This window comes from Narcine bancroftii, assembly GCF_036971445.1.
Source record: "Narcine bancroftii isolate sNarBan1 chromosome 12 unlocalized genomic scaffold, sNarBan1.hap1 SUPER_12_unloc_2, whole genome shotgun sequence".
In the NCBI taxonomy this organism is placed as follows: domain Eukaryota; kingdom Metazoa; phylum Chordata; class Chondrichthyes; order Torpediniformes; family Narcinidae; genus Narcine; species Narcine bancroftii.
Window position 1 is genome coordinate 7,711,694 of NW_027211808.1, and position 26,880 is coordinate 7,738,573.

The 26,880-nt window shown below is 44.8% G+C and overlaps 1 long non-coding RNA gene across 3 annotated transcripts; it reads right to left on the reverse strand.

The window, feature by feature from the left end:
• Window positions 1-1,049: 1,049 nt before the first annotated feature.
• On the reverse strand, window positions 1,050-24,583 carry LOC138750136 (uncharacterized). 3 transcript variants are annotated; one of them, XR_011349099.1, is made up of 6 exons: window positions 24,337-24,583; window positions 10,432-10,495; window positions 9,451-9,651; window positions 5,298-5,352; window positions 2,446-2,530; window positions 1,050-1,254 (listed from the first exon to the last, which is right to left on the reverse strand). It is a non-coding gene; the product is annotated as an uncharacterized lncRNA (long non-coding RNA). The 3 variants fall into 3 exon arrangements; XR_011349098.1 differs by having other exon boundaries at window positions 1,050-1,414; XR_011349100.1 differs by lacking the exon at window positions 5,298-5,352 and having other exon boundaries at window positions 1,050-1,414.
• Window positions 24,584-26,880: the final 2,297 nt, after the last annotated feature.

The following is a 26,880-nucleotide window of genomic DNA, read 5'->3' on the forward strand; positions in this document are numbered from 1 at the left end:
TTCTCAGCTCAAGATGAATGATTCAGACCAATGGTTTTCAACCTTTTTCTTTCCTCTTACATACGACTATAAGTAATCCCTATGCCATCGGTGCTCTGTGATTAGTAAAAGATTAAGGAGGTATGTGACTGGGAAGGTTGAGAATTATTGCTCTGGCCCCAATTGTTGACAAAATGACAAAAGTTGTCGTTGGTCCATTTATGAAACCGTGTGCGTAATGAGTCAATTACCGTAAATATTAGTGTATAATGCGACCTGTGTATAATGTGGCCTTCCCCATTTTTGAGGGGAAAAAGAGAGAAAAATTTTACCCCTGTGTATAGTACAACCTCCCCTCCCTTCACCCGCCTGAGTCACGTTGGCATCTCTCCACTCACCTGCTCACCCGGCCGCCCAAGTTGTGCTGCCATCTCTCCGCTCACCCTCTCACCCAGCCACCCAAGTCAAGCAGCCAACTACCACTCACCTGCACACCTGAGTCATGCTTCCAACTACCACTTGCCCGCCAACCCGTCTCGCTGCCGACTACCGCTTGCCCTCTCGCCTCCAGAAATAAAAAAAAATTTAAATATTACTCTTGTGTATAATGTGACCCCCCCCCCCTATTTTTGAGGGGGAAATTTTTTTTTGCATTATACACAAATATTTATGGTAGGTACGATTAAAACTGTGGTTTTCACACTTTTTTTTCCACCCACATAACAGGTTGAGCAATCCCTTACCAATCACATAGCACCTATGGTACATACTAGCAGTATGTGAGTGGAGAAAAAAAGGTTGAAAACCATTGATTCAGACTAATCATTATCTCCTCCAAATTAACTTCATTAAACTTCCATCTTGATGCCAACAATAATTATTTCACCACTCCTTCTCACCTCCTTCACTCTCATTCCTGATGCAGTCTTGCCCTGAAACATCAGCACATCCTCCCCCCACAGATGCTGTTGACTCATTGAGTTCCTCCAGCAGATTGTTTTTTACTCCAGGTTTCTGCATTTGCCATCTCCTAAGATGCATTATGACAATATTGAAAATAGGATCCAAAATAAAGAGAATAAACTTTTATTTTGAATTTTCCCCTGACTTTGGTTGTTGTACATGAGTAACATGGATTCATGGGAATTCATCTGTAATTTTGTCCTCAGATGGAATGCAAAACAGGTAATGTCAACAAATTGCCAATTCCCAATTGTTCCCAAGCTTGACTTTTGTTTCCTTCAACAAATATTCCTTCAATGAATATTGTCCTCTCTATGAAAACACATAAACTCAAAATTACTTGCAATAAATATTAATGATATCAATGCATGTCCTCTCTCTGGCTTGTTCAGTCTGATAAAGTAGCAGAGACTGTGGTGGACATTAAAAATGACTTGCAACTTCATGGTGTCTTTAATGATCTCTGGGCTGCCTGTGATGTGATTGAAGATGGTTAGTCACTATCATATGAGAATCATAACAGTCAATTCATTCAGACCAAGCTCCCAGAAGCAAAAATGGTACCATGTAACATTTTGCATGATTTTACAGGTCTGAAGAATGTCTGACATATTGGCATTGGTTGATCACATACGAACTCTAAATATCCAGTTTTTTAAAGTGAGTTTAGACAACATACTGGAAGCACGGTAAGTAAACAGGCTGGACTTGCAAAACCACTGCGGCAATGTCCTATTCATTAACCCATTAAAGTCACAGCATTCAGAGCCTCTGATTAACTGCTTATCTGACAAATGGCATATCTAACATTGCGGTGCTCCGCAATACTTTGGGCTTTTTTATACTTAGTTTTCTGGCATAAGGTTTAACTACACCACTTTCTAACTCATGATTAAATGTACTGTGGATGATCTCTGAGGTGGTGATGGGCTGTGAATTTTTTTAGATGGTCAGAAAAAAGATGTGATTTTTTTTGTTGCTGAGATGGTCACTATTGAAATGTTTGAATACACTCTGCTGTGAAGGACATGTAGATTAAATCCGTATTCCAACATGAAACTGAAATTTGCAGATAATCAAGGCCCCGAGGTTGACTCCTAGTCTGTGTTAATTAATCTGATCTTTGACAAGCTGGAATGGCTAGCTCAGGGTGCCTGGTAGCAGTCAGAAGCCATAAGGAACCTACGAGGCTGAGGAAGACTAAAAATAAATTTGCAGTACAAGAAGGAAAGTCAAACTGCACTCCACTGTGTCATCATCTTTAATCAAGCTAAATGTCAGCTGGAAGCACTCCTGCCTCTGAGCGAGAAGGTTACAAATTCTGTACCACTTATATCCAATCTCGCCTGACATTCTAATGCATTGTTCTCCCACAGTGGTGTGTTTTTTGAAAGTAACCTCTTTCAAAATGAGTCTTTGGATTCTTAAAATAGATCTGACCTGATTTCTGAAGCATTGAGCTCGTCTCCAAGTCAGTTGATTGTCCAATCACTTGATACCTACCTGGAGGTAACGACTGAGATTACTTGCGATAGTCTTGTTTCAGCCAGACGAAACAGCATCAGCTTCTTTACAGTGGTTTTTCTCTCTGCAACCCAAGGCAAGAAAAATGGCTCTTGGATCCAGGCTATCCTACATCTACATTGGTCAAAGAAACAGACCATACAAAAACAATCTAAAATTATATTTTTGTGTTTCATATACAGAGAGTTAAGAGTATTCTTTAAAACCATATTAGTTAGACTAAGCCTTTAAACTAAAGTGCCTTGAGTGCTTTGTGTAAATGTACTCATTGAAGTTCCAGATTAGCAGAACAAAAGGTAATGGCAAATGTTTTTGGTCTCTTTTCTACTGATATCTCATGTACCATTGAAGTTATATGGTTTGTATAGGCCTGAAGTAGCAGTTAACATAAGCCATATAATGAGACTCAGTTTTGAGTTTCGTCAAATACCTGAAGGATACATTACAACTGGAACCTTAATTCAAAAAAGTAACTTGTTGATTGTAAAGCACACCAGAATGTTTCAGGAGTAATAATCTATGAGTACACATTTGGGAGTTTATTGCCATCTTTCTTCTTCTTCTTTGGCTTGGCTTCGCGGACGAAGATTTATGGAGGGGGTAAAAAGTCCACGTCAGCTGCAGGCTCGTTTGTGGCTGACAAGTCCGATGCGGGACAGGCAGACACGATTTCAGCGGTTGCAGGGGAAAATTGGTTGGTTGGGGTTGGGTGTTGGGTTTTCCTCCTTTGCCTTTTGTCAGTGAAGTGGGCTCTGGGGTCTTCTTCAAAGGAGGTTGCTGCCCGCCAAACTGTGAGGCGCCAAGATGCACGGTTTGAGGCGTTATCAGCCCACTGGCGGTGGTCAATGTGGCAGGCACCAAGAGATTTCTTTAGGCAGTCCTTGTACCTTTTCTTTGGTGCACCACTGTCACGGTGGCCAGTGGAGAGCTCGCCATATAACACGATCTTGGGAAGGCGATGGTCCTCCATTCTGGAGACGTGACCCATCCAGCGCAGCTGGATCTTCAGCAGCATGGACTCGATGCTGTCGACCTCTGCCATCTCGAGTACTTCGACGTTAGGGATGAAGTAAATGTGGCTCCTAGAACGCTTCCACCAGCGTTGTCTCCGCTCCATCCTCAACATCCATTGGAGCGCTCACACCCCTAACGTCGAGGTACTCGAGATGGCAGAGGTCGACAGCATCGAGTCCACGCTGCTGAAGATCCAGCTGCGCTGGATGGGTCACGTCTCCAGAATGGAGGACCATCGCCTTCCCAAGATCGTATTATATGGCAAGCTCTCCACTGGCCACCGTGACAGAGGTGCACCAAAGAAAAGGTACAAGGACTGCCTAAAGAAATCTCTTGGTGCCTGCCACATTGACCACCGCCAGTGGGCTGATAACGCCTCAAACCGTGCATCTTGGCGCCTCACAGTTTGGCGGGCAGCAGCCTCCTTTGAAGAAGACCGCAGAGCCCACCTCACTGACAAAAGGCAAAGGAGGAAAAACCCAACACCCAACCCCAACCAACCAATTTTCCCTTGCAACCGCTGCAATCGTGTCTGCCTGTCCCGCATCGGACTGGTCAGCCACAAACGAGCCTGCAGCTGACGTGGACTTTTTACCCCCTCCATAAATCTTCGTCCGCGAAGCCAAGCCAAAGAAGACAGGGTCACGAAAATTCTTACTTGTTGAAGCCACACAGGTAATTATTTTAAAATTTAGACATACAGTATGACAATAGGCCCTTTCATCCCCAATTGATTTACACCGTCAGTACATTTTGAAGGATGGGAGGAAAGCTGAGCCCCCAGAGGAAACCCATGCAGACACAGGGAGAACATATAAACTCCTTACAGACAGCACAGGATTTGAACCCCTGTAAAAACATTGTGCTAACTGCTATGCCAACCTAGCTGCCCCTCTTCACTCTCAAATAAATGCGAGAAAGTGAAAGAAAAGAAAAAAAACTAAATTTATTTATATGTCTATTCTTTTATATTCCTTTTTCTGACTAATGGCAGATTGAAGTAAATTTATTTATATAAAATTGTTGGTGGATCTTAAATTGTATCTTAAAGTGTATATTAGGGGATTTCCCCAAGAGTTATGGTTTCTTCCCATTGTTGAAAAATGTACTGGTGGTGTAAGTTAATGGGGTGTAAATTGGGTAGCACATACTCGTGGGCCAAAATGGCCTAATATCATGCTGTATGTCTAAAAAAAATTTTTAATTTAAAAATAATTTGGTTGTGACATTTATCTTATGTTGAAAATGGGACTTATTGCCTTGATTGTATTGCCTCAAGGCACATTCTGGAGTACCTGCAGAACTATAATCTAGTGTAGCAGCCATTCTCAAAGTTTTTTTGACTATAGCAACCAGGACTCTGATGTTTATGGGCCCCCTTTCCTGTGAAGCAGTCAAGTTTTGATTTCTTCCATTCTTCTCTCCTACCAACTATGCAAAAAGCAAAAAACAAATGTTACACGGGGTGGAAAGAAAACAAGGCTTTTACTTAAATGTGTTGTGCCCCAAAGGGAGTGTCAGGTCCCAGTTGAGAATGGCTGTTCTGGTGCTTTCACCCTTCCAATAATTTACCACCTCTTGGCCTGCTCCCAGCTTCTTTCTCCCTTCAAATGAAAAATTCACCCCTTTTAACTTTATTCTCGATGAAGGGTCCTGATGCAAAAAGTTGATTGGCCATTTCTACTCTTGGATGCTGCCTGATCTGCTGAGTTCCACCAACATCTGATTGTTTGCTCATAATCTAATGCTGTCTAAAGGGTAGCACAATTGTATCTGAACTAGAAAGCTGAACCAGAGACTGAAGCTTAAAATCTTACACTCCAATCAGTCGTCATACTGCACTTTGGAAAGCCATCATCTTAAAATAGATCCCTGCATAGGTGAACACAAAAGATAACATGACACCATTGCAAATGAGAGACAAGAGTATATCACAGTAATAGTGTACCAGAAAATAAGGTCAAAGTAGGGAGAAATGGAAACAAGTAAATTAATAACATCTCTATTTGAATGTATGAATCACTCCTGGCAAGAAACCTATTGGTGACACAAATGAAGATAACCAGGATTTGTCTAAAACCCACCACAGAAATGTGGTTGTAAGCTATCCATAATGGTAAACTAAATGCTTTAGCATGCCTGAAGTTTATGCATTTCAGAATTTAGTAACCCTGCTTTGGTTTTATTTTGCATTACCTGTTGTACCTGAAATAAATCTGAAATCTGATCTGTATTTAAGTATGATTCGATTGCCTGGATCACACTCAAAATATTGTACTTTGGTACGTATAACCATATAACCATATAACCATTAACGGAGCAGAAAAAGGCCATGTTGGCCTTTCGAGTCCCCACCAGTTCACTGATTTTGTGCGCCCTCTTCAGGCATTGGTCCCGGTAGATCTTCATTCAATAACAATGGGCGAATTCAATGCATTTCATTTGCCAAGTCTTGCAAAAACACATCAGTGAATGGGCACTGCCAAATGGCCAAGGTCTTCAAGTACACTAAGGTACTTTTTTGAACAGTGGGAGGAAACCGAAGCCCCTGGATGAAACGCACGCAGACATGAGGAGAACGCACCAACTCCCCACAGACAGCTGCTAAAAGATATGAGATTTGTTTTATGAAATGTAACAATGATAAACAATACAATGTAATTCAATCCAATTTGTTTTGGGAAGAGGTAGAATGTAAAAGAGTTAGTTAGTTTTGATAACAAGGATGATATTCTAACACCAAAAAGAATTGTTTTACCTTAGAAAATTAGAAATCACCACCCATGCCATGGCCTTCTCATTATTGCCATCATCAGGGTGGAGATATAGGACCCTAAAGACACACTCACTGTTACAGAAACAGCTTCTCCCCTCTGCCATCAGATTCCTGACCAGACAAAGAACCTATAGACACTACCACACTTTTCACCTTTTATGCACTAATTTTTTGAAAAATAATATTGTATTTACATAATTGTACTTTTAAAGTAAATTTTGTCCTGCACCATATGCCTATCACAAAACAACAAATTACATGACATATGTTAATGACAATAAACAAAAGAGTTAAGATGGAGGTGCCAAGAGTCAGAAAATACTGGTTAAGGGTAGTTTTCAGTTTCTTAACCTTTGCTATGCCGTTTAACAGTCTATCAGATAAAAAGTAATACATCCACATTAAGGGAGTAATCATGGGAACATAATCTGGGAAGAGCAATTGGCAAAGTTTAGGAAATGTTATGCAGTTTCACAGAAAAAGCTTTTCAAGATTTGCTCAATTGTAATGATACAAGATTATTAATTTCAAATTTTATATTGGAACATCTTAGGAAGAGTTATTGTAATATGATGCAACTTTACATTCATTTTGGGAGTGTCTGAAATTGGAGTGTTAAATTTAAATAAATATACTTACAATATTACAAGGAGCAGGTTGTCTAAATTAGATGAAAGTGTATGACAGTGGATAAGTATGGAAAAGCAAATTTTTAAAGCATTAAGTAAAGAGACATTTGATTGAAAAAATAATGAATGATGATCTGCCCATATATAATGGTATTCAAATGAAAAGAAAGCAGCAGATAGAGAATAGAATCTGAATGTAAACTCATAAGAAATACAAAAATTGAAACCTGAAATGTCCTCCTACTTCAGAAAATATGGCTTTCTCTCTGCTGCAGTTGATGGTGTGCTCACATACATGCCTGCCGTTTCCAACACCTTTGCTCAGACAACAAAGTAAAGTTCTTTGGTTCTCTGCTTTCACCCAACTAGCCTTCCCATCCAGCATATAATGATTCACATTTTAACAAGCTCCAACAAGATCCCACCACCAATCACACCTTTCTGCTTTCCACAAGAACCACACTCTCTGTGACTCCCTGATCTGTTCTTCCCTTCCCACCCACCCCTTCCCATCCTGTGGCATTCTCCTCTATAACTGTAGGAGATGCAACATTGGTACCTTCACCTTCTCTCACCACCATTCTGAGGCGTAACTAACCCTTCCAGATGAGGGAGAGAGTCACTTGCATTTTCTCCAAACTTGTTTATATCATTCACTGCTTATAAATCTGCAAAACCAATCTATATATACATTAATATAGATATAGATATAGATATAAATATATATATATATTTATATATATATAAATATAGATATAGAAATATATAGATATATATAGATATAGATAAGCGTATACAGAGCCGTTGTCATACCCACACTCCTGTTCGGCTCCGAATCATGGGTCCTCTACCGGCACCACCTACGGCTCCTAGAACGCTTCCACCAGCGTTGTCTCCGCTCCATCCTCAACATCCATTGGAGCGCTCACACCCCTAACGTCGAGGTACTCGAGATGGCAGAGGTCGACAGCATCGAGTCCACGCTGCTGAAGATCCAGCTGCGCTGGATGGGTCACGTCTCCAGAATGGAGGACCATCCGCCTTCCCAAGATCGTATTATATGGCGAGCTCTCCACTGGCCACCGTGACAGAGGTGCACCAAAGAAAAGGTACAAGGACTGCCTAAAGAAATCTCTTGGTGCCTGCCACATTGACCACCGCCAGTGGGCTGATAACGCCTCAAACCGTGCATCTTGGCGCCTCACAGTTTGGCGGGCAGCAGCCTCCTTTGAAGAAGACCGCAGAGCCCACCTCACTGACAAAAGGCAAAGGAGGAAAAACCCAACACCCAACCCCAACCAACCAATTTTCCCTTGCAACCGCTGCAATCGTGTCTGCCTGTCCCGCATCGGACTGGTCAGCCACAAACGAGCCTGCAGCTGACGTGGACTTTTTACCCCCTCCATAAATCTTCGTCCGCGAAGCCAAGCCAAAGAAAGAAAATAAATATATATATATGTACACACACACACACACACACACACACACACACACACACACAACACACACGCACGCACACACACATACAGATCTCTTTCTCTCACACACACAGATCTCACACAATTCACATGCAGAAAACTCATCTAAGAACTAATATATGCTATAATATATAAAATACGGTCTAAAATAGTACCTACCATCCCTAGATAACCAGCAAACATGGCACTACAGTCTTCTCTTTGGCTTGGCTTCGCGGACGAAGATTTATGGAGGGGGTAAAAAGTCCACGTCAGCTGCAGGCTCGTTTGTGGCTGACCAGTCCGATGCGGGACAGGCAGACACGATTGCAGCGGTTGCAAGGGAAAATTGGTTGGTTGGGGTTGGGTGTTGGGTTTTTCCTCCTTTGCCTTTTGTCAGTGAGGTGGGCTCTGCGGTCTTCTTCAAAGGAGGCTGCTGCCCGCCAAACTGTGAGGCGCCAAGATGCACGGTTTGAGGCGTTATCAGCCCACTGGCGGTGGTCAATGTGGCAGGCACCAAGAGATTTCTTTAGGCAGTCCTTGTACCTTTTCTTTGGTGCACCTCTGTCACGGTGGCCAGTGGAGAGCTCGCCATATAATACGATCTTGGGAAGGCGATGGTCCTCCATTCTGGAGACGTGACCCATCCAGCGCAGCTGGATCTTCAGCAGCGTGGACTCGATGCTGTCGACCTCTGCCATCTCGAGTACCTCGACGTTAGGGGTGTGAGCGCTCCAATGGATGTTGAGGATGGAGCGGAGACAACAGTAGATAAGAGTAATTACAAGTCTCTCAGGCATGCACCAACCCTTTAACAGGTGCACACCTAACAATAGTAATAGTCTCTTCAGCATTGCCCATGACTCAACATCTGGAGTTGGAGCTAGGGTTGGATGCTCAGAGAAAAGAGGAAGAGGAAGCTCCATGTGTTGGACTTAATGCAGCAGTCAGCTGAAGGGGCCTGCTCAGGTGTGCCCAAAATAGGCAAGATAATTAGGTGAACCAGTGGGAAGGTGTGTGCTATAAAAGACAATAGGAAGGTATGTGTGCTCCCCTGTGGACAGACTAAGCCTTGATTGGCAGATGAGGTAACTTCTGACTTGCCTACCTTGTCAGATGATCCTCCAGGAGCAAGCACATGGATTATGCTTTGTTTGGAGCAGTTTCCTGTCTGACCTGTTGGATAATCATCTGGAATACACAGAGAACCTGCTCTCTATCTGCAATGGATATCTTGATCCTCCAGATGCATATCACTGTCTTCTCTGCTCTCAGCCTTTTCCTCTCCCACAGTAAGGTTAAATGCAAACTAGAAAAATAATACCTGATATTACACCTAAGTAGCCTCAACACAATATTATGTACCTTGAATTTTTAAGTTTTCAGATATCCAAGATCTCTGTGTTCCTTTCCCATTCTCACCCATACAGGTCTCCCTTTGTTCACCTTTCCATTTCTCCCCACTATCCAACCCATTACCCACAGCCCATCAACTTCATAAATATTCTTCTCCCTGATTCACCTTTCCTATTCCATCCCCAACCTGATTCCAATCTTCCCATCATCCCTGACCTGGTTCTATTCTTCTTTGGCTTGGCTTCGCAGATGAGGATTTATGGAGGGGTATGTCCACGTCTGCTGCAGGCTCGTTGGTGACTGACAAGTCCAATGCAGGACAGGCAGGCATGGTTGCAGCAGTTGCAAGGGAAAATTGGTGGGTTGGGGTTGGGTGTTGGGTTTTTCCTCCTTTGTCTTTTGTCAGTGAGGTGGGCTCTGCGGTCTTCTTCAAAGGAAGTTGCTGCCCGCTGAACTGTGAGGCGCCAAGATGCACGGTTGGAGGCGATATCAGCCCACTGGCGGTGGTCAATGTGGCAGGCACCAAGAGATTTCTTTAAGCAGTCCTTGTACCTCTTCTTTGGTGCACCTCTGTCTCGGTGGCTTTGTCTCTATTCTTCTTTTTCCCTCTCCCACCCATTAGCATCTGCCAAATATGTATATTGACCTTCTCCCCTCTACATTTTCAGTCCAAATGAAGGATCTCAACTGTCATTGGGATATCAATTGTCTATTTCCCTCCAATCGATGCTACCTGGTTTGAGAGTTCCTCTTGTAGTTCATTTTGCACTTTTTATCTATCTTCATTGTAGCAGATACTGAAAGCAGAGCAAAAATTTGAGAAATCATACCAGAAAATTAATGAGATTGATCTTGCACCTAAGCCCTTTCCTGTCATCTTTCCCTATGTCTCTTTTTCTCTCAGATTTCAGATTTATTGACAGTGTACATACATGACATTACATATAACCCTAAGATTCCTTTTCCCTGTGGGCACAGCAGAATTACCACTAACTGGTATTGAAAAAAATTAATTGTACACTGCGTAAACATGTAAACATCTAAAAGTACTGTAAACAGATAATTAATATAAACAAACTGACTGTGCAATACAGAGAGAACAAAATAAAATCAATAAAGTGTACAAGTAAGAGTTCTTAAATAAGTCCCTGATTGAGTTTGTTGTTGAGGAGTCTGATGGTGGAGGGGTAACAATTCTTCCTGAACCTGCTGGTGCGAGTCATATGGGACCTATACCTTTTTCCTGATGGCAGCAGTGAGAACAGAGTGTGTGCTGGATGGTGTGGGCTTTTGATGATTCCTCCTGACCATCAACGGCAGCATACCCTGTAGACATACTCAATAGTGGGGTGGATTTTTCCTGTGATTTCCTGAACACTACCTTTTGGAGGGCTTTTTGGTCAGGATTATTGGTGCCCCCATTCTAAACCATGATGCAGCCAGTTAGCTTAGTTTTTATTACACCTGTAGAAATTTGCTGGGGTTTCTGGTGTCATACAAAACCTCCACAAACTCTTTTGATGTAAAGGCACTGATTTTCTTTCTTCATGATGCCTTTGATGTGTTGTGTTCAGGAAAGATCCTCTGAGAACCCAAGAACCTAAATGTGCTTACCTTCTTCATCTCTGATCCCTCAGTGATCACTTGATTCTACACATTTGGCTTTCCTTTACTGAAGTTAACAATCAGTTTTGGTGACATTAGAAGCTTTCAAATTGTAGCATTTCGTCGGCCTTCCTGGGATCCGGATGAGATTATTTCTTGCAACTTTCAATTAGCAGCCTAACCTACCATTAAATTGCCAACCTGGTAATTAAAGAGGGATTCCCCCCCCCCCCTGCAATGACATGGTGAGTGATGTGTGGTGGTGACATGTTCCCTGTGTTCTTTCTGTTCCCTTTCTGTTTAAAGTTCCAGAGTAAATTAGGCAGAGGAGGACACCTGAGTTCCCTGACCACCTCTGAGGTAGATATGGGACCGGGGTAGATTTTGACCAGGGTTATTCAGCTCAGCACTTTCAAATAGTCCTGTACCTGGGTCTTCAACCTAGAAAATTGCCCAGTTAAATCCATTTTACCACAGCATTCAACCATATTTTCAATAACTATCCCCATCCATTATACAACTCTCTCTCTCTTTGCTTTTCCCTGTCTCCTTTCCCCATTCCACCAGCTCTGTTTCCACAAAACCAAAAACAACCCTCCCCCCAAGTCAATTCTCACCGTTCCTCTCTCCCATGTCCCATACATTTCCAATTAACATATTTTTCCATTTCTCCTTTCTACTCATACACCACGAAGAAAGGCTCAGGCCTGAAATGTCCCTTATATATCATTACCTCCTATTGACACTGGCTGAGTTCCTCTACCATTTCTGTGTTTCTACTACAATCACAGCAAATGCAGACTTTCATATTTAACTACTTATGGCTGCATCCCACCATTCCAAAAAGGGGAATTGTTGAGATTGTAAATGCATTGTTTGTCATTTTACAAAATTCCACATATTCAGAGTTTTATGAAGATTAGAGAAGGTAAACAATTTAACTGAAATGGGAATGAATTCAGAGTATGACCAATCAGTCATCCTCACATTAGCAGAACCTATCAGCATTGAAATGATCAGATCACTTTAAAACACACAACATAATTAGACAGTGTCAATGTGATTTTATGAAAGAGAAATAATGTTTATCAAATATATTGCTGTTCTTTAAAGATATAACTAATAGAATGAACAAAGAAAAGCCAACAAATGAGTATAAATGTATTTTGAGAAAGCATTCAATTGCTGAGTGAAAGGCAGTTGCACACGTTAAGTGCTCATGGAGTTGAGGATAACATGTTACTATGGATAGGAGATTAAGTTACAGAAGAAAAAAGAGATTATGGGATAAATAAGTCATTTTCAAGTTGGTAAGCTGTTACTAGTGGGATGCCTCAGGGATCAAACCTGAAGTTTCAACTTAGATGAAGTTAGAATGAAATATATCTATGTTTGCTGACAATATTAAAAGCAAAGAGGGACATGCATTATGAGGAGAACACAAAGTACTTGGACAGGGACACAGATAGGCTAAAATGATGAGTTAAGAAATGGCAAGGTGTGTATAATGGGAACAAATGTAACATTGTCAACAGTGAGAGCAAGGCCAGGGAACAGAATACCTTCCTCATACTGTGAAATTTTCAAATATTGATGTTCAAAAAGATAATGGAGCTGCCATAAAGAATCTCAGGGTGAACCAGAAAAATCATTCATTGACAATAAAGTTTATTTTTGAATAAAATATGAAGTTTAGAGGAATGAGAGGTGATTCATTGAATCATAAAAGGTTTGTGTGAAATTGACAGGAGGTTTCATGTGGTGAGAAGTTAAAATTGGGTAAAGTCTTAGGCTAAAGATGAGCTTGAGGAAGCATTACTCCTCGGAGAGGGTTGCAAAGTTTTGGATATTTTTACACAAAGACCTGCAAATATGGCATTGTGGTGGCACACATCGCGACACAGGTGTACAAGCTCCATATATGACAACCACGGTTGCGGAGCAGCCGCGTTAAGGTGGCACCAGCAGGTTTTGGGATTCCTCGTAGCCTCGGCCATCATGCAGACCCTTTCAGCTGCATCATGACGTTGCAGTCGACATAAAGACGTGTAATGAGCTCACCCTTAAAGAGGAGCATGTGAGCTTTCAAATAAACAGATTAAACTGAAAGTCACTTCAGCGTGTGGTTCTTTCCGATTTCATTCTTTGTAGCTACTGCTAAAATTGGTGAACCCAACGAGCTCAGATGATTCTGGATTCTTCATCATAGATGCTGCAACAGTGAACGCAGTTGCTATGAAGCTACTGCCCTTCTGTGTGCTTCATCTGAGCACATGGTTCGGGCAAGTGGAAATGCAGTTTCACCTCTGGCTGATCAACTCTGACTTGACCATGTTCTACCATGTCATCAGCACTTTCAACCAGGAAACTGCCATCAGAGTGGACGATCTAACACATGACCCCCCCCCCCCCCCCGGAGGAGTGTAAATATCTAGCACTCAAACAGCTCCTCCTCAGCACGTTTGATTTGTTCAGATGCCAGTGCGCCGCCAGCTCATTCACCTGTATAGCCTGGGAGATAGGACATTGTATACCCTCAAGAACAAGATGCTTACCCTGGCAGAAGGCCACAGGCCATGCCTCATGTTTCAGTAGGCCTTGCTCAAATAAATGCCAGATAACATCCAGCTTTTTTGGCGGATGAAGATTTCTCGGTCCTACATAAGGTCACGGCCCAAGCGGATGAAGTGCAAGAATGACGTTACCAGAAACAGGTGACACACCCCAGTTTCAGCCGGCTACAACCGTACCCCTGCAGAAATACGGAGACTCCAAACAACACCTGGTGCTTCTATTATCAGCATTGGAGAGCCCAGACACACAAAGGCAGACAGCCCTGCTTGTTTCTAGAAAATGACCAGGCCAGCAGCCATTAATGGCTGCAATGGCTGGCCACAACAACACCACCTTCTTAACATAGACAAGGTGAGTGGATGATGGTTCCTGGTCGACGCAGGCACCAAACTCAGCATCATATCTCCAACCTCACTGGAGACCCACACCTGGAAATGAGGCTCCATGATGCGGGCAGTCACAGCACCAACATCCAGACTTTCAGCAACTGTAACATGCACATCCAGCTGGGAAGCAACAAGTTCTGCTGGAGATTCACCTTAGCCGCAGTGGGCACTGCATTCCTCGGGACAAAGACAATGTCATGGCCAACATGCTCTCACACCCCAACATCCAGAACCTAGCCCCCAATCTGGCCTACTCTGTTACCTCAGGCTAAAAAAGGGGATGAGGAGACAGAAGCAGACAGCTATCACTGGCCTCCATCTTGAGGACCTCAAGCTGGTGGACAATGCTGACATGCTCCTGTACGACCTCTCCATGGGCGCACTGCGACCGGTAGTGCCACAACAATGGAGACCTCAGGCCTTTAAAATGGTCCATGACCTTGTGCACCCATTTGTAGCTGACTGCTACCGAAATAAAAGAAACACAGTGTTGCAGATTAAGCTTACTCCTTTATTAGGGCTGGAAAGGCTGCTTTTATACTGTTCAAGTTCCTGCCATTTTTGCTGATTGACTGAGTCAGCCATATGAACAACAAAAGCTGCCTCAGGTCCTTCGTGATGCCATCATCATCACCCTGTACAAAAACAAAGACAAGAAATCAGATTGCTCAAACTACAGGGGAATCACGCTGCTCTCCATTGCAGGCAAAATCTTCACTAGGATTCTCCTTAATAGACTAATACCTAGTGTTGCCAAAAATGTCCTCCCAGAATCATAGCGTGGCTTTCGCGCAAACAGAGGAACTACTGACATGGTCTTTGCCCTCAGACAGCTCCAAGAAAAGTGCAGAGAACAAAACAAAGGATTCTACATCACCTTTGTTGACCTCACCAAAGCCTTTAACACTGTGAGCAGGAAATACTAGAGTGCCTCGGATGCCCCCAAAGTCCCTCAACATGGTTATCCAACTGCATGAAAACCAACAAGGTCGGGTCAGATCCAGCAATGACCTCTCTGAACCCTTCACCATTGACAACAGCATGAAGCAAGGTTGCATCCTCGCACCAACCCTCTTTACTATCTTCTTCAGCATGATGCTGAAACAAGCCATGAAAGACCTCAACAATGAAGACGCTGTTTACATCCAGTACCGCACGGATGGCAGTCTCTTCAATCTGAGGCGCCTGCAAGCTCACATCAAGACACGAGCAACTTGTCTGTGAACTACTCTTTGCAGATGATGCCATTTTAGTTGCCCATTCAGAGCTAGCTCTCCAGCGCATGACGTTCTGTTTTCCGGAAGCTGCCAAAATGTTTGGCCTGGAAGTCAGCCTGAAGAAAACTGAGGTCCTCCATCAGCCAGCTCCCCACCATGATCACCAGCCCCCCCACATCTCCAGCAGGCACACAGAACTCAAAACAGTCAACCAGTTTACCTACCTCGGCTGCACCATTTCATCTGATGCAAGGATCGACAAAGGGATAGACAACAGACTCGCCAAGGCAAATAACACCTTTGGAAGACTACACAAAAGAGTCTGGAAAAACAACCACCTGAAGAAACACACAAAGATCAGCATGTACAGAGCTGTTGTCATACGCACGCTCCTGTTCGGCTCCGAATCATGGGTCCTCTACCAGCATCACCTATGGCTCCTAGAACACTTCCATCAGCGCTGTCTCCACTCCATCCTCATCATGACCAACATCGAAGTACTTGAGCTGGCAGAGTCCACAGCATTGAATCCATGCTGCTGAAGACCCAACTGCGCTGGGTGGGTCATGTCTCCAGAATGGAGGACCATCGCCTTCCCAAGCTCTCCACTGGCCACCACGACAGAGGTGCACCAAAGAAGAGGTACAAGGACTGCCTAAAGAAATCTCTTGGTTCCTGCCACATTGACCACCGCCAGTGGGCTGATATCGCCTTCAACCGTGCATCTTGGCGCCTCAGTTTTCCTTTGAAGAAAACCGTAGAGCCCACCTCACTGACAAAAGACAAAGGAGGAAAAACCAAACACCCAACCCCAACCAACCAATTTTCCCTTGCAACCGCTGCAATCGTACCTGCCTATCCTGCATCGGACTTGTCAGTCATCAACGAGCCTGCAGCTGACGAGGACATACCCCTCCATAAATCTTCATCAGCAAAGCCAAGCCAAAGAGAAGAAGAAAGAGAAGAGAGTGGGTGGAAATATCCATGCATATGAATGCCCTTCTTTCCCAACCAGTTTCTGCTGAGTTTGCTGGGCAGCTTGACCTACGCCATTTTAGGGTTGTTGGACTGATGCGGCCTCAGCTTCTATCCTTGCCAGTTCGTTGTCCTGGGAATTGCTTTAGTGATCTCTGTCTGTCCGCTGCCACACGAATTGCCAGCCCGATATCCGCATGACCCCGTAGGTATAATCCCCAAAGTCATTAAAGGTCTGCCTCTGTGCCAAGGTGTTGGTGTCTCCATGGGTTCTGCTGGGTATATATGGGCTGGCTTGAATCTATCTGTAATGAAGGCCTTTGGTTTACCACTGATGTCCAGCTCAAAGATGGCTCCGTTGTTTTGGATGATTTGAAGGGGACCTTTGATGGCATTTGCAGTGGTGAACGGTGGTGTCCTCTGTGTACAAACATGTACTCACATTCATTGAGTTCTTTGGGGATGTTTGACTTGGCTTGTCCATGTTTGGAGGGTGGGATTAGAACCAGGTTACTGATCTTTTCACGCATGTTGTCCAGGAAGGTGGTTGTCTCCTCCTGCTGTCCTCTAGCCTGTGGAACAAAATCCCAGGAACAGTGAGTGGGGCTCCATAGATGAGTTCAAAAGAGGATGAGTGGAGGTCTTCTTTTGGCACAGTTTGATGCCCAATAGTTCCCCTGGTAGCTCGTCCATCCACTTGTGGCCCCTAAATTTGATCATGAGGGCAGTCTCGAGGTTCCTGTGGAAATTCTCCACCATGCCATTGGCTTGTGGGTGGTATGCCATTGTATGGTGTAGCTGAGTGTCCCACAGGTTGGCAATATCAGTTCACAAACTGCAGGTGAAATGTGTGCCTCGGTCAGAAGCAATATGCTGTGGCAGTCTGAATCTTGTAATCCAGGTTGAGAGGAATACTTTGCCACAGGACCTGGTGGATGTTTCAGCTGGGGGATTGCTTCTGGCCACCGGGTGAAGCAGTAGAACAGATAGCATAAACCCTGAGAGACTGGCAAGGGTTCCCCTATGTCCATGTAAATATGGTCAAACCTATGTTCCGTTGGCTTGAAAGGCTGTATGGGGACATTGGTGTGTTTGGCTGTTTGGCACTGTGTACATGCCTTGGCCCACCCCTGGACTTGTTTCTGCAATCCATGCAACACATACTTGCTGGCCACCAGCCAGATTGTAGTCCTGAAGGATGGGTGTGCCAGCCAATGCATGGAGTCTCCATGCTGTTGGGACAATAAGTCAAACCTGCCCGAATGCCTTGTCACACAGGAGAGTGGTAGTGCCTGTGCCAACTGAAGCTGAAGGCCTGTGACAGTGGTCCTTACTGCAGGACATCATCTTCCTGCTGCTGAAGTCCAGACCATTAACCAGGGAGTGGATGCTGTGTCTTGACAAGGCATCCACAACCATGTTGTCTTTGCTTGAGATGTGCTGGGCATCAGTGGTGTTTCTGAGATGTAAGATGAGTGTCTCTATTGGTGGGCAGACCAGGGATTGGAGATATTAGCAAGGGTGAAAGTCAGTGATTTGTCGTCCATGAAAGCCCTTCCCTCAAGGAAGTACGAGAAGTGGCGGATGGCTAAGAACAGCACCAGCAGTTCTCTTTCAAAAGCATTGTTCTTTAGTTCAGGGGCTACAGATGATTGCTGAATGAAGCTAGTGGGTACCAACTTCTTTCTATCTGCTGCTCCAGGACTCCACCAATCGCTTTTCCTGAGGCATTGACTGTGATGCATCTGGTCTGGGGTGGGTCAGGAGTGTAGCTTCAGCCAGGACTTATTTTGTTTCCACATCGCACACACGGATTCGTTTTCCCAGGTCAGGTCCTTCTCCTTCCCAGACAACAGGATGAACAGAGGTTGCATCGCTCGAGCAGCTGCTAGGATAAACCAGCGAAAAAAGTTTATCATCCCCATGAGCCCCTGCAGACCTTTAGTTGTACTGGGCTTCGGGAAGCTGTGGATGGCCTCTACCTTGTCGGGCAGTGGAGTGACCCTATCCTTTGTAATCCTGTGGCCCAGGAAGTCGATGGTATTCACGCCAAACTGGCATTTGGCCAGGTTGATGGTGAGGCTGAACTCCTGCAGATGACTACAGAGATTTCTGATATGCTGAAGGTGTTCCTGTCGGATTCTACTTGCCACAAGGATATTGTCGAGGTAGTTAAAAATGTCATCCAGGTCTTGGCCAACTGTGTCCATCTTTTGCTGGAACGTCAGTGCCGCATTTTTCTAGCCTGAATGGCATCCTCAGGAACTCGAACAGCCCAAATGGAGTGATGATGACCATCTTAGGGATGTCATCAGAATGTACCACAATCTGGTGATCCACTTTTGAGAATATTGTTGCCCCATGCAGGATTGCTGCAAAATCTTGGATGTGTGACTTGGGATAATGGTCCAGGATGGTGGCCTTGTTGAGCAGGTGATAGTCGCCACATGGTCTCCAGCTACCAGTTGCTTTAGGTATCACATGCAAGGGTGAGGCCCATGGGTTGTCTGCCTGTTAAATAACACCCAACTCCTTGAGCTTGCAGAATTCCTTCTTAGCCAGTCGGAGCTTCTCCGGGGTATGGCATCTCACCCTTGTGTGAGAGGTGGGCCATTGGTCAGGATATAATGTCTGACACTGTGTCAAGGCACCTCACTGTGAACTAAAGGGAAAGGTTTGCTGGGACTCCCACTAGCACCTTGGAGAACTCATCCTCCGGGTTGTGGATGGAGTCCAGGAGCATTGCAGGAAACCTAGTGCCCCTCAGTGCAATGATCTGGTAGGTCTTGGTGTGGAGGAGTCGCTTATCCACTAGGGTGCATGTCCATGTCGACATTATGGGCCCGCTGCTGGTCTGCAGGGACGCCTACTATCTCCTCACGATAGTCGACCACACCAATGCAGTGGCTGGAAGCCATTCCAAACAAGGACGCCTTGATTGACTCCTGCGCCAGGGACCTACTGACCAATTGGATCCAGATGTTTAGAGTACCAACACACATGACCAGTGACAGTTCACATCCACGCTCTGGACACAACTTGCAACTCTGGGCACCAAACTGCATCATAGCACTAGGTCCATTAAGAGGCTGTGGGCTTGCAGGAAATCCACTCCGAAGAGTTTTTGGTCCACTGTGGCCAGCATGAACTCCCACAAGAAATGACTGCCCCTGAACTGCAGCTCAGCCCTATGAGTGCCATAGGTCCGTATACTGCTGTTGTTGGTAGCCTTCAACATGGGTCCCACTAGCCTGCGCCTAGTGTCCAACCCTGTAGGGAGTATCATGCTGACCTCTGCTCCTGTATCCACCGGGAAGAGTCTGCCAGACAGGTGGTCCCAGACGTACAGGATGCTCTCTTGGTAGCCAATTGTCATGGCCATTAACGACGGCTGGCCTTGTCGATTCCATGGAATTCATAGGGGCATGAGTGGGCCTCGGTGCACCATCTCCGGTGGTAGAAACACCATCTGTGCTGGACTCGCTCCTGCCTCTCATCTGCTGTTCCTGCTTGGGACTGCTCTGGTCTGATTGCAGGACTTCTTTACGAGCCCCACGGTAACCGAGCATTTCTGTTTTGGTTTCCACAGAATGTCTACCCATGCTGCGATTTTCTGGGCGTCGATGAAATCTGAATCTGCCAGGAGCAGTTGGATGACTTCAGGCATCTGTTCAAGGAATGCCTGCTCGAACATGATGCCAGCATCTTATTGATGAGTGTCGACGGGGATTTGTCTCCAAGCCCATCCAGGTGGAGCAAATGTGCTCCTCGCTCTCATCATGAAAGTCAACTCATCTCGGTTAATAGCTCTTTGAAAGCAGTGTAAGTGCCTTCCAATGGCGGCCAGTGGATAAAGTTGGCCACTCTATCGGCAGTCTGCAGATTCAGGGCACTGACCACACGGTTGTCTCAAGGTGGTCTCTGCTATGATGCCCCAGATCTGGAACTGAGCATCCGCCTGGTCAAACTTCATACTGAGTTGAACTGATCAGAAGGTTGGGAGCTTCAGGCTGACACTGCTGACTACTGCTTCGTTCTCCATTGCTAGGTATAGATTGGGTCACCAATGTAGTCAATCACTACAAAGAAACACCACACACAATGTGGCAGGTTAAGCACACTCCTTTATTAGGGCTGGAAAGGAGTGCTATTTTTCCTGCTATTTTTGCTGTCACTGAGTCATCTATATGAATAACAATTCTGTGTGGGAACATCTATGCATATGAATGCCCTTCTTCCCCAGCCTGTTTCTGCTGAGTTCAGCTTGACCTACACCATTTTAGGGCTGTTTGTCTGATGCTTGATGTTCACATCCACGCTCTGGACACAACTTGCAACTCTGGGCACCAAACTGCATCATACCACACCTACATCCACAGGCCAACCCGGGTCCTGCCGGGCATCAGAAGGACTTGCAGGCATCCTCCATGGAACTGGTCTACAGTGCACCCCTGACCCTACCCGGTGAGTTCTCCCTGACTCCGGACTTGAGCACCAGAAAGAGACTGCTGTTACAGGACTTGCACCCCATCTCCCACCATGGCAAATGACTGGCATGCATCCTCAAAGACTTGGCCACAGCCTTGTATTCTTTCAGCGCGGCCCCCACCTAGCCCTCCTCTAACAACCCTATGAAGGCCATACATGGACATGCAATTTTGGAAAGACTTTCACTCTAGACATTGGAGACAAAGAGGAGTTGTTCACGGTGAACAAACTCAAAGCCGTCCATTTGGACCTCAGCTAACTGGTAGTGACCATGTAGCCAAAGAGACAGGGGGCAGCTACCCAAAGCAACAGGATGCTAAAGCCGGTTCAGGAGGAGGGTTGTGTGGTGACGCACATGCTGATACAGGTGAATGGACTCCATATGTGATGGCTGAGGAGGCAGAACAGCCACATTAAGATGGCGCAATCGGGTTCAGCCATTCCTTGTTGCCTCGGCCATCGTGCACACCCTTTTAGCTGTGTCATGATGTTGCAGCCGATGTCGTGACATAGCACAAGCTCTAACTTGCTTTTATTAATTCCTTTGGTCAGCAGATATCTAATGATTATCCCACTGATATTTGAGAAATGTTGTTGAACCCAAATTGCCTCCCATGTTTCCCACATTCTCTGCTTTGGCAACAGTTTACAAGTAGCTAATTACTTGAAAAATGCTTTCATGTGCTATCAGTGGTGCTGTGGAAATGGAAGTCATGTTTAGGAGCACAGTTAAAAGAAGTTACAATGGAAAAAAGACACTGACATCCAAATGCTAGTTTTCAGACTATACTGCATGGAGATTAGAGTTGAGATGCAATGGCCTGATTCTAATGTTTGCCATTTATCTCCATAAAGGAAAATGCTAGTATATGTTGTCAGGGTTTCAATCTGATCCCTGTCCAGTGCATGCAGCAGTTCAAAGAAAATGTTAACCATAAACAGTGCTGGTTGATTAGTGTAAATTCCATTCATTAAATCTGAATTTCTTACAATTGATTGTGTAAGGGAGAAAAATTGATAGCCTATGGTGCATGCATGCCAGACATCCACTCATGTGTAGGGAATTACTGGCTTGAGAAATATCTTGCATTTGCATAGCACTTAATTATTCTTAAAGTGCTTCACAAGCAATTAATATGTTTTGAAATGGAGCCATTCTTGTTGCAAACAAACACAACAGCCTATTTACCCATTAATAGGGCTCCAGAAACACACCAAGTTAAATACTCAGCTACCATGTTTCAGATCGTGTTAGTTGAGGGGGTGGGGGTGGGGTGGAGGATAGGGAAGGTTTGATGGCAACATAGAACATAAAACACTGAACAATATAACAGGCTTTCAGCCCTTAATGTTGTGCTTACTCATATATTCCTTGCAAAAAAATAGTACTCAACCCTCCCTATCCCTAAAACCCTCTATTTTTCTTTCATCCATGTATCTGACTAAGAGAGTCTCTTAAATACCCCCAATGTTTTGGCTTCCACCACTTTTCTGGCAAGGAGTTCCAGGAACCCACAACTCTCTGTGTGAAAAACCTACCCTTGATGTCTCTCCTAAACTTCTCTCCTTTAATGATATGTAGGTCTTCTGGTGTTTGCTGATCCTGCCCTGGGAAACAGGTGCTGGCTGTCCACCTACATCTCTCATAATCTTGTAGACCTCTATCATCTCCTCTCATCTTTCTTTGCTCCAAAGTGAAAAGTCCCAGTACTGCTAATCTTGCCTCATAAGGCTTGTTTTCCAATCCCAGCAACATCTTGGTAAATTTCCTCTGTCCTCTCTCCACAACTTCCACACCTTTCCTAATAACATGACTAGAACTGAACACAATACCCAAAGATTTGTAAAGCTGCAACATGATCTCTCTACTCCTGAATCCAATCCTCCTATTAATGAATCCCAGCATGCCTTCTTAACTATCCTATCAACCTGTATGGTGACCTTGAGGGATGTATGGATTTGAAACCAAGGTCCCACTGTTCATCCACACTTTTAAATAAATGACCATTAACCCTGTACTCAGCCTTGGAAGAATATTCAGAACCTGCATCTTCTATATACCCAGCTCATCTAAAACTCTGTTGTTGGTATCCCGAACCATGCCAAGTACTACCCCTTTCTGGTCAATGAACTAGATTGTCCCTGAATATAGCAATATTTTAAAATGACCATCACTATTTTCCAATTCCAGTGTGATCTCAACCCCACTCCACTTGTTCTAATCTGTTCAGGGCAGAAGCCTTTCCATGAGATCTCCATAACAATCTGTTCAATAAAGAATTGTGAGTACTATAAAGCATAGATTAAGGATTGGTTAACAGAGAGAGTGCGGAGAATAGGAATATGCTGCTTTTCCTCAGATAGGCAGGTTGTGACAAGTGGGCTAATAGAGTGATGGATCGTGGATCCCAGCTATCCATAATTTCATTTAACTATGGGAGCCAGATGTCACTAATACCCATTTTACACTGCTTGCAAGCTGAGTATTGTCTTTCTTTCGAGCGCGGTGTGAATGCATCGAAGGCTGACTGAGTAGGTAGTATTATAAGTAGAGCGTATTGATGAGGGACCAGTCTAAAATGGTCGACCTGTGTTGCCAAGTCAAATTGAGAAAGGTTAATGACATCGTGATGACATCTTTTATGAATGATGTAAGTTTGGGAAATTATAGGTTTAGCAACATTAACAGCACCAACAAACTCTTCAACAATGAGGAAACAATGGATAGAATCAGGATTAATTCAGCTCATACTATATCTTCCAATTGGAGTGATAATGAGATCTGTGAGCTCCTCACACTCAGGGTTCCAGATAAAGTAAATTGCCTGGTAACAGACACAGTGAAGGATGGCCCAATTTTTGAGAGACTGGCCACTCAACTCAGGGACTGTGGCTTTGAATGGAACAAAGCCAAGGTTACAACAAAATTGAAAAACCTTCTCAAGAAGTTTCATCAGGTTGTGGATCTCAATGGCAGAAGTGGCAGAGGGCATCCAACTTTGCTTAAAATTTCACTGCTGTTGATCAAGTGTGTGATGTTTAGTGAACTCCTTTATCAGCCACTTCCTGCTGGGTATCCCATCAAATGCATAGGGATATCCCACACTGTTAACAGCTCTGGATTTCTCTGGGCGGATCAACATAGATTTATGAAAACTTATGCAACTTCAGTTTACTAATGATTTCTAATGGCAACAATAATAAAATAGAGACAAACTCTTGAACTTGTCATAAGTTTGATTTGAATTAGAGTCAGTCAGTCAACCACTCTTTCAATTTCATAAATGTTTCATTGTCTTGACATCCTTTATGGTTACATGTGATTATAAAAACACAATTTATTGTGTGATCCACATATACATTACAGTGCAGTGGAATATATTATTAACTTACCTCATGTGAGGGGTGAGGTCACAGATGGAGTAATGGGTGGTCACGATAAACCAAACCTCCCCAGAAAAACATTTTAAAAAAGATTGATAAACAAGGTAGAGGAAAAAAAAAAATTGCTAATAAAATAATAAAATAAAAACTACAAGAAGAATTTAAAGATGTAACTGTAGAGACGCACATACTCATGGCCAACCGACCCTGCTTGTGGGGCAGCCATGGGGAAAATGGCATTGTCAGAGGTTTCTCTCTGACTCCAGCATCCCTTCCAATGTGCACCCTGGGCAGTGATTATGATGTCACAATGTACCAGATGACTGAGCTCCTGCTGCCCTTATTGGGGCATCCTGAATATGAATAAAAACAATCATTAATGACCCTCAACATGGTGGCTGTGTTTCTCCCACTGCTCACACCACCACAGTGGTGACCCTGACGAGCCCAGATGTTTTTTCTGGACTCAAAACACCATGGATTCAGCAGAGGTTAGTGCTGTCTCTATCAAGGTACCCCCCTTTTGGACCCACCGACTGAGAATGTGGTTCGGGCAGGCAGAAGCACAATTTCAACTATGCAACTATCTCAAATGCCATGATGTTGTATCATGTCATGAGCGCTCTGGACCAAGATACGACTGGCTACTGGCAAGTACACCACCCTCAAAGACCTGCTGCTTTGAACTTTCAGGCTAACTCCCCAGTTATGGGCTTCCGGGCTCCTTTACCTGGATGGGCTTGGGGACCGTAGTTCGTCCATGCTGATGGAAAAAATGCTGACCCTGACAGAAGACCACAAGCCATGTTTTCTCTTCCGCCAGATAATCCTGGAACAGATGCTGGAGGAGATCCAGCTGCTCCTCACAGATGAAGACTTCTTGAACCCGAGGAGAGCAGTCTGTGCAGATGCCCTCTGGTGCAAGAAGAGGGAGAATGAGGCAGCCCTCAACCAGGTGGCACAACCAGGAGCCAGCCAACCACAAGCCACTCCCAAGACCAAGCCAGAGGAAGGCCAGTTGACCTGATGTTTCTACCACCAGTGCAGGGGAGTGCAAGCTTGTAACTGCTGCCAGCCCTACTGGTTTCAGGGAAATGACCAGTCTAGCTGCCATTGATGCCATCAGGACCTATGATACCCACAGGGCACAGATCCAGATCAGGAAGGAGAAGTTCAACTGGAGGTTCATCCTAGCTTCCAGTGGTGTTAGGGACCGACTTCCTCAGAGCTCACATCCTACTGGTTGTCATGAAGGGCAAAAGGCTGGTCAACACCTGAAAGTCCTCCTCCACCTGACTAGACACAACAGAAGCCCACAGCCCCAAAATTGCTGCTGTAGCCACCACCAGGGACGAGTTCAATGAGATCCTCCTTGAATTCCATGCCATCTGAGAGTCGTGGTTCAATGCCATGCTGCCCCAGCATGGGGTCTTCCACCACATCAACACACAGGGCTCCCTGCTACATGCTATACCCAGAAGGCTGCTGCCCGAGAAGGTCCAGCAGACAAAGGAGGAGTTCTCCTGGCTCCAGAATCTGGGAATCATCCAGTGCTCAGACAGCACCTGGCCATTGCCACTCCATATAGTCCTGAAATTGTCCAGGGATTGGAGACCATACAGGGACTACTATTGTTCAAACGACAGGTACCCGGTGCCCCACATACAGGACTTCTCTGCTAACTTCCATGGCGCACAGATCTTCTCCAAAGTAGACCTTGTGCAGGGATACCATCAGATCCTGCTGCATCCAGACAACATGGGTATGATAGCCATTATCACCCCTTTTGGTCTCTTCGAGTTCCTGCATATGCCCTTTGGTCTAAAGAATGAGGTCCAAACTTTCTAGCACTTCAGAAAGTGGTTGGAAAAGACCTGGACTTTTGTGTTCATTTACCTGGGTGATATTCTCATTGCATTACAGCCATGATGAACACAAAGCCCACCTCTGCTCATGCTTTGCCCGACTGGCAAAGTTCAGCCTCACGGTCAACTCAGCCAAATGCTAGTTCGGTAAGGAGTCCCTCCAGTTCCTGGGGCACATCATTTCGGTGGCTGGGGCTGTGCCGGCGCTGGAGAAGGTAGCAGCTGTTCAACGATTCTCCAAATCGTCCACCCTGAAAGGCCTCCAAGAATTCACGGGATGGTGAATTTTACCATCATTTCATCCCCAGAGCTGCATGCACCATGTGCCCATTCTTCGTGCTCATGGCCACCAAAGAAAATATTTTATTGTGGTCAGAAAAGGTGGACAGGGCTTTCATCGTGACAAAGGAGGCTCTAGCCAGTGACATGCAGCTGGTGCACCCGTGGCCAGAGGCTCACAGAGCACTCTCTATGTATGCCTCAGCTACGGCAATAAGGATGGTTCTGGAACAGTGGTTCAATGGACAATGGCACCCACTGGCCTTTTTCAACAAGCAGCTGTGCCCACTGGAGATCAAATACATTGCCTTCGACCGGAAGGTCCTGGCGTTGTATTTGACCATCCGCCATTACCGCTACTTCTTCGAGGGCAGGCTGTTCACAACCTTCACGGATCACAGGCCCCTCA